We start from the raw sequence: 8,428 nt of genomic DNA, 5'->3' as shown, positions 1-8,428 counted from the left end.
TTTTTTAATTTATTTTTTTTCACATTTTTTTAATATATTTAAATATTTTAAAAAATAAAAAAAAATCACAATTCACTTAAAATCACTTCCTTAATTACTAAATAAAAAAAAAAAAAATTTGGCAAGCAGTCAAACTGAGCGATATAATTGGGATGGCAGACTAGCTTTATTCAAAAATTATATAGGTGACAAACTCTTATTATAGATATAAAAATAATACTATAACCGAAATTATTCAAGTTTTTTTTTTTTTGAAGTTATTCAAATTTATATGAGCCGGGCCTAGTTTTATAGGCATTCTATTGTTTAATATTCAATTATAATAATGTGGTCATGACCACTTAATCTAGTAAATAAATCGAGTGGAGTCGAATTTGAGTTTGACCAAGCGGCCGATCTAGTGCAATTTGTTGAGTAGTTTTGTTTACTTTCAATCCTAGTTTCCATGGCTTGTGATTCTTTGCCTTTGGTATTGCTTTCCAAGAACCCATTCAGACTGATAGTAGCGGACACATGCTGCTAGTTTCTCCAAAAGTGGATATCCGTCTGCTACTTTGTCCACAAATGCAATTTCTACACTATTCAAAGGCACAGTAGACTATGACCTGCTTGGACAATTAATCAGTGGAGTCAATGAAATATAGTGTCCACACAAAACACGCAGAGAGAGGGAGAGAAAGATAGAGATTACTTCAGTCCATCAGTATACTCTTCACTGGTCCACATTATGTCTTTTAATCCAGACGAGAAACTTTTGTAGAACTGCCATATGACCAGAGCATTGATAACCAAATCAATAAATAGCAAAAACTTAGCAATTCAAATACTTTTTGCAACACCCTTCAATTTAGTTCAGACAGAAAAGAGGAAAAAGGTAATACAGAAAACTCTTCACATGATTGTTTACTATAATTTTCACTTCTTAAAAGTTTAAAAACTCGAGAAAAATTAAGGCATTATGTCCGTTTAGATAGTGAGATGAGATGAGTTGAGATAGTTTGTGAATAGTAGTGAAATTATTAATTGAAATTAGATGAGATGAGATAAAGCGTTTCATCTTACCTTTGTATCCAAACAAGCACGAACCTAACCAAACCAAGCAAAGCTAAAAAAATAGAAGTAGAAGAAAAGTTGGCATGCCTTGTGAAACTCCAATGTGTCGCCGCCAGTTTTTCGAAGCTCTACCATGTGCAAGGAAGGAGCCACCTCAAACACCTGAAGTTGAGAATACATCAATTGCACACAATATTCTGATATGGTACCATAAAACTTTTAAGCAGGGCCCCTAGCGTTTTTAGGTTATATTATCAGAAGAATAACTGCATACCTCAGTTGCGACAGCGAGGTGGCCCTTCCTTCCAGTTTTGTCACCTTGTAACTTCATCTGGAATTGTTGGAAATTAAGAAACATGTGCACATAATAATTTCTAAACGTAGAACTTACAGTTCAGAATGAAATAACTTGGACACAAAATACCACCTCAAACAAAGCAAATCCAATCAGTATGAACTTACCCAAAAGAAATTCAATCAATACGTCTAATGTGAGAATTATTACCTTGTAGTTTCTCTTGTGAACATTAAAGCCAAGAGGCTTTGCAGCTTTCCTCAATTTTAGACATGATTTCATTTGCAGGATGCTGGGAAGTGAAACGGGTTTCTCGCTTCACAAGACCCTGTAGAGTTAAATTTATAGAAACATAGTGAGGATCATTAAACATTGATAACAGATATCCATAATACATATAACATAAATCTGTACAGAAAATGCCATCCACCTGGAAAAATTAAACTACCATGGTTATCTGAGTTTCAGGATGATTTTGCCTGTGGTGAGATAAAATAGATTTCCACAATGGGTTTCCAGAAAGACCATGAAAAATCCCAAAGCACCAATATGATGCACCATTGATAATTCACTCTCCCGAAATTTCGAAGGGTGACACATCAATGCCAATAGTAATATGCATGACCAGAAAACAGAGAAATTTTACATGCATACATACCGTCTGCTTCTCAAACAAATTTTCAAGACTAAAACCCCGGGACATAGATATAAGCTCAAAGGCATTCATGGATACAGGTCTCTCCTTTCTTTCTGTAACAACATGTTCCTGCAGAATAAGCATACATAGAACAAAATTCAGGAGGAACTTGGTCTCATATTTATGTTAGCAGATGGACTACTTTGATAAAAGCCAGTAACTAGGAAGGTGAACTAATTTTTATTAAAAGCCAGTAACTAGCACATTAACCGGACATCTTCACTAAGATAAATAAATGGAAAACAGGACCAAGAAGTCTTACCTCTGAGTCATTGAATACAGCATCTACATCATCAAGATTTACATTCTGCTGCTCCTCAGAGTATGCTGCCTTGTACCCTTTCTTAAACCATTCATCTTCCAAGATTTCAGGAATTGTTATCCGCTGACATATAGCACCACAATTTTAACAAAAATAATGAATGCTATGAATGCCGTATCTTAAACATTTCATATACCCTGATAAAAAAAAAAAAAAAAAAAAAAAAAAGAAGAAAAAGAAGCATTTCATTTACCCTTTGCTCACCTAACCTATCTACAATGTAATAAAATTTAGGAAATGAGGGGATAGAAAGACGGTAAATAAATTTCTTATAAGAAATTTCTTATAAGAAAAGCTGTGGAGCTCACTGTAAGAGGGTTTGGATCAAGAATACGCTTTATCAGTTTCTTTGCACCAGTTGAAAAATATGATGGGCATGTGAAGTCAGCCTTGCAAATCTGAAGTTCAAAAGAATGCAACGATCAGACAAATGAGATTCTCACTGTTCAAAAAGGGATACAAAATCTGGAAAGACTTACTTTTCTATACAAAACAGCGAGATTTGGTTCATCAAAAGGCAAGTACCCAGCCATAACAACAAAGAGAATGACCCCACAAGACCAAATATCAAACGCTGTACCATCATAACCTTTGTCATTTAGCACCTAATACAACAGCATCACATGTCAGAAATCAAATACAGAGTTTCACTAATTCATTCTATTAGATTCATAAACTTTTAGGTAGATACCTCGGGAGCAACATAATTGGGGGTACCGCAGGTAGTATGAAGCAGCCCATCCTCCTGCAATAAGAGAAATTTAACTAAGGTCTTCATGATGTATAATGCTTATGTCCCCCATAAATCACCCATTCACCTTGGAAAAGTAACACGGTTTTCACTAACAAAAACAAATAAGTGAGCCCTATGTAATCTATACTGAAACATGTATGACTAAAGATAAAACAAATACAAATTATCCTATATAAAAATATGAAAATATACAGGCTCATGAGAGCTTTCCACATTTTTTACCACAAAATAACTAAGAATGAGTGGTCACAATATCGTAAAGAACTCAATACCACCATCCAAAATTCTAAAACTCAACTTGCTCACAGCTCTGAATGAGGCGTCGAAATAAGTGATCAACTGACTCGGTAAAAGTAGGAAATATGTGAGCTAATTATGAAAACTCTAAAATCTGTTTTAAAACTTAGCCTCATCACTAGTTTGAATGAGCTAATGAGGATTGAGTTAAAGCAATCCAATCCTTTGACAATGCAATTAAAGGAAAATCAAAAGCAAGTTGTTAAAGCAGTGCTACTAACATTAAACGGAATTTATCCAAAAGAATTCAAAGAGATCCACAGGTCTTCTTTGCCCTCCTCTGTAATAGAGAAGGCAATGACAGAAGCATATCCAGGAAGACTGGCTCTGGAATTTCCTTATAAGCTTGAATTTCAATGCAAGTTCTAGTAAAGACAATGACAAATATTGACAACAGGGGACAACTCTTTTTAAATAAGTAACCAAGTAATTTGATCAAAGAAAGAGAGAGAAGGGTTCAAGAGCATGTATACAAGAAAGGACTCTTTCTTTTGCATGAATTATCACATTTGAGTTCCTTCTATAGGCAAGAATGCAATGGGAGAAGCATATGAATTCAGAGCATAGTAATAGAGTGTGACCATTAGGGGCACAATCAAGAGTTAAGTTTTTTCTTTTCCTTTTCCCATATTTGGTAGCTTCACTAAAAGCAGCTATACGAGAACAAGGCTTTGACATGATTCACCTTAGAGAGTTGGCAATTGCAGCTAAAGTGGAAACCCCCAAAAGAGGCTAATGAAATGTATACTGCATTATGTCTACTTCTTTCAAAGGAAAAAAGAATGATGCATGAGAGGTTTCACAAAGTACAATGGGAAGAAGGATAGAAATTTTCACACCAACCATAAGACACCCCTTCTTCCCCAAAAATTGAACCTCTGTGTTTGTGGGCATTTGTAACCACTTATAGATTAGAAGTGACTTCAAATATCTCAGCAGCTTTAATACAGGAATGAAAACCTAACCCAAACAGTGAAAGCCAATGGTAAAAGATGTACACCAGTAGAATCTAGGGAATAGTGGAACACCACTTACCCGTACTTGCTGTGAGATCGCACTCAATCCAAAATCTGAAACTTTAAGGACACCATATGAGTCTAGAAGAAGATTCTCAGGCTGCAAATGATGCAGAACACTACATTAATGATAATTCACAACCTACTAAATCAATTACCTAAGAAAGATGAGATCATTTCTGAAAACACCCAGTAAGCATCATGTCGAAGCAGAAAGGTTAGGAAGTTTGTTAAACCTTCAAATCTCTGTGGTACAAGCCTCTACTGTGGCAGTAATCCACAGAATTAATGAGTTGTTGGAAATATCTCCTGGCCTCATCCTCTTTAAGTCTCCTATGCTTGGCCTGAATGAGAGAACAAATAAGGGAATCTGTTGTGTAAATGGAAGGTTACTAACCATTGGTTGGTGATTACACATACAAGAACCCAACATGAAACTTGTCATATGACACCAATGCTAAAATCACGTGGGAATTTTACGAGGGCACACTCACATGAACAGTGCCCGTGAACTGTGATTTTCCTCCCGTGATTTTAGCAGCTCTCGACCACAAAATATAAATACCATGGGATGCACATTGCACATATAACATCATTCAATTATATAGTTCAATTTCTTACTATTTGGTCAAAGAGCTCGCCGCCACCAACAAATTCAAGAACGATGTAGATCTTTGATTTGCTTGCCATAACCTATGCATGAGAACAGAAGACATGAGTTCAAAAATATATGTTGAAACCATCTTCACTACCGTGCAACTCGGAGTGCATTGCACATTGATAACTCTTAGCTTGTGATGCCCACAATAGAGTAGATGCATGTGTCTGAGCATTTGTGTGCATGTGATTTTATATGCAAAAAGGGAAAATTGTGTTCTATTCATAACCTTCCCAAATTCCCAATGCCTGATCTGTATGTTTAATGACAATGCGGAGAGTGTTTTTTTTTTTTTTTTTTGGGGGGGGGGGGGGGGGGTGGGGAAGAGGGAGAGAGAGAGTTAAATTAAGCTAAAAGTTCCACCCAAGAAACTGCACTTTGCCACTTGATTGACATTTTACTTGTAATTCTCCATTGCCAAAAAAAGAGTATTTGAGCCCAACCCACTGCATGATGGCTACACCTTAAAAGTAAAGGTTAAAGCTCAAAGTTCGAATAATAAACCCATTTAAGAAAATTCTATCTACCAAATACGAACCCATTTATTTAATTAAAAAATTCTTATTAAATCAGCAACTGTCCCAAAAAATCAAACTTAAAAGAAGATTTGAATTTATTCAGTTAATTAGTACCCCAGCACTCCCTCTCACGTGAGTTAGATTTTCTTTTAAGACATTGGCCCAACTTATAGAATATTTTCTTTTAAGGAGTTGAACACCTATTTTTCATCCATATCTTAACAAATGATTCACTGCAACTTATATCTAGCAACAATTTTATTAGCACGGCGGCAATATTGCAAAAGGAGTGGTAGTTTGAGGGGTGAAGTGTAATTTTCCGCATACTTAACATTCTCATAATTTTTACGACAATATAGAATAGAAATAAACTGAATATAGAAACAACATTTTGCAAAAGATTACCAATCAATTGGCTTATATCTTGCTATTCAGTTCCTTTGAACAAGCTGTTCAGTTCTCTTTTATTTGACCACGACGTAAATTAATTTGTGCGTAAATAAACCAGAATGCACTTTGTTGAACAAACCGTGCCACAATGACCCCAACCAAAAAAAGGAAAAAGAAGAAAATTATATTAGGAAAAAAATCAAAAGAAAGGAAGAAATAGAAGTAACTGCAGGTACCTCAAAAAGTTTAACAACATTTGGATGCTTGATCAGCTTCATTGTCGAAATCTCTCTTTTTAGCTGTGAAAATATGCATCAATGTTAAGATATAAAAATAAATAATAAAATCTACTTTTTTTCATCAGTTTAACATTTTATGATAAGCGATGATTTCGCATGATATTGTAACAGAGGTCTTAATTTCAAACTCAAACTCTACACTCTACCCTGTTTGATTAAATATTCTACATGTTAGCCCACCTATTAAGGAAGAGTCTGCCTATACGTAAGGAAGTGAAAAATATAAAAATAAATAATAAAATCTATTTTTTCTCATCATGTTAAACTTTTGCAATAAGTGGTGAATACAACATCCGCTGTTCTGGGTTTAACAGTAATTAATCATATATACAATACAAGATTATTCTAACCTTGCGAAGCTCGTAGAACATGAAAATAATAAATATTAAACAGGGAATGCCATTTTACACCATCTATTACAAGTAGATAATCAGTTGTAGACCTTTCAAGGGCAACTATTGCCACCACACATGCGCAATGTTGGGTCCCATGAGTGAGACGTGGCACTCAGCCGTAGACGCACATTGGCATGCTCGGTCCCACCATTACAAGACGTGGCACGCGGATCACATTTACAACACCCAAATATGTAGTGTAAAGGTGTAAATCTTAACGTCTTGACTAATCATAATTCAATGGAAAATAGATAGAAAACGAACAATAGATCGTAGAAGTTTTTAGAGTAAGATAAAAGCTTTACATGTTCGACCATCTTGTGACGGAGGACTTGGTCGCGGTCGAGGATTTTGATGGCAACGCAGCCACCCGTGTTGACGTTAGTGGCAAACTTGACCTTGGCAAAGGTGCCCTCACCCAGGGTTTTACCCAGCTCGTAGTTCCCGACGCGTGTCCTCGTCGCTGGTTTCTTCTTCAAGCTCATCTTCTCCCTCGCTGCCCGATAAAAAATCAGCGAAAAGCCGAATCTCCAGTGGAATGTCAAGGGGGAAGCTCCCGCTGGGTATAGTTGCAGAACGCAATGCCCGAGGGAGATATGCGCGTTTTTTAATATGATAAAATGACACATGGAGAAGCCAGACTGGGTCCCGCTGATTAATATGGCATGGCCCCCTGACGCGGCTCCCCTACCCGCTCAAAATTTATGCATGTTCCGTGGTCGGGGAATTCCATATTTAATGTTATGAACAACTTGTTTGAAATATATATCAACGAATATAATTAAATATTACAAAAGTTAAAAATAAAAAGTAGTATTTTTTAAAAGAAAAATATTTTTCTTCATCTTATATTTTATTAATTTTAATTAGATTTGTTAATGAAACCACATTTTTAATGATTTAAGTATAAAATAACTTAAACTGCATCATATCAAAAAGTGTATTGATATGATACCTCATTGATACCTCAAATTGGTTTAAGTTAAGTATGAAATAACTTAGTTTAAACCAATTTGATACCTTATTTTGACACTTTCTTTATTTTAATTTTTTTTACTTAATAGTTAAGGAAGTAATTATTAGTATATTATATTTTTTTAAAATATTTTAAAATGAAAAAAAATATAAATTAAAAAATTAAAAAAAATTAAAATACCAATTTGACCTAGTAATCACACGGAGTACCGCGCATTGTTTTAACTCAACAATCGAGTGCACATAAGCTAATGACTTGGTTATACTTTTATAACTAATCTAAAAGTTATTTTATTAAAAAATTCCTTGATTTAAAATAGTATTGTGAAAAGAGACTTTTTTTTTTTTTTTTTTTTACCAAAGAGTCGGTAGCCATATGGTAGTGGTCCCGTCTCAAATTTATTAATAAACCTTTACTTATGACGGAGGAATACCGTAGTTACAAGCCAAATATAAAGGAGTTTACAGATAAGAAATGAAAACAAAAACCTCCCAAATACGAACCAACTAAGAACTGAAACAGAAGAAATAAAAAAACAAACAGTCTAAACAAGCCTATAAATAAACACGAAATAAAATCTAACAGGCCTATATTAAAACATAAAACATCTAAACAAGCCTAACAAAAAAAAAGAAAAAGAAAAAGCAAACATGGAACGTAGACTAATGCCGAAAATACGGGATGCCTAAAAAATCCAGCCTCATAATACCTTTTAAATACCTGGGAAGGTCTTGATTGCTATTATACGTGACATTCGT

General features: G+C 34.8%; 1 pseudogene; it reads right to left on the bottom strand.

Annotated features, from left to right (window-relative positions):
* Positions 1-436: 436 nt before the first annotated feature.
* LOC121247275 lies at positions 437-6,297 on the bottom strand (annotated as a pseudogene).
* Positions 6,298-8,428: the final 2,131 nt, after the last annotated feature.

The sequence above is a fragment of the Juglans microcarpa x Juglans regia genome, chromosome 1S, assembly GCF_004785595.1.
Source record: "Juglans microcarpa x Juglans regia isolate MS1-56 chromosome 1S, Jm3101_v1.0, whole genome shotgun sequence".
NCBI classification, from domain to species: domain Eukaryota; kingdom Viridiplantae; phylum Streptophyta; class Magnoliopsida; order Fagales; family Juglandaceae; genus Juglans; species Juglans microcarpa x Juglans regia.
Note: the sequence above shows the minus strand (reverse complement) of the source record. Positions and strands in the feature narration are given on the sequence as shown.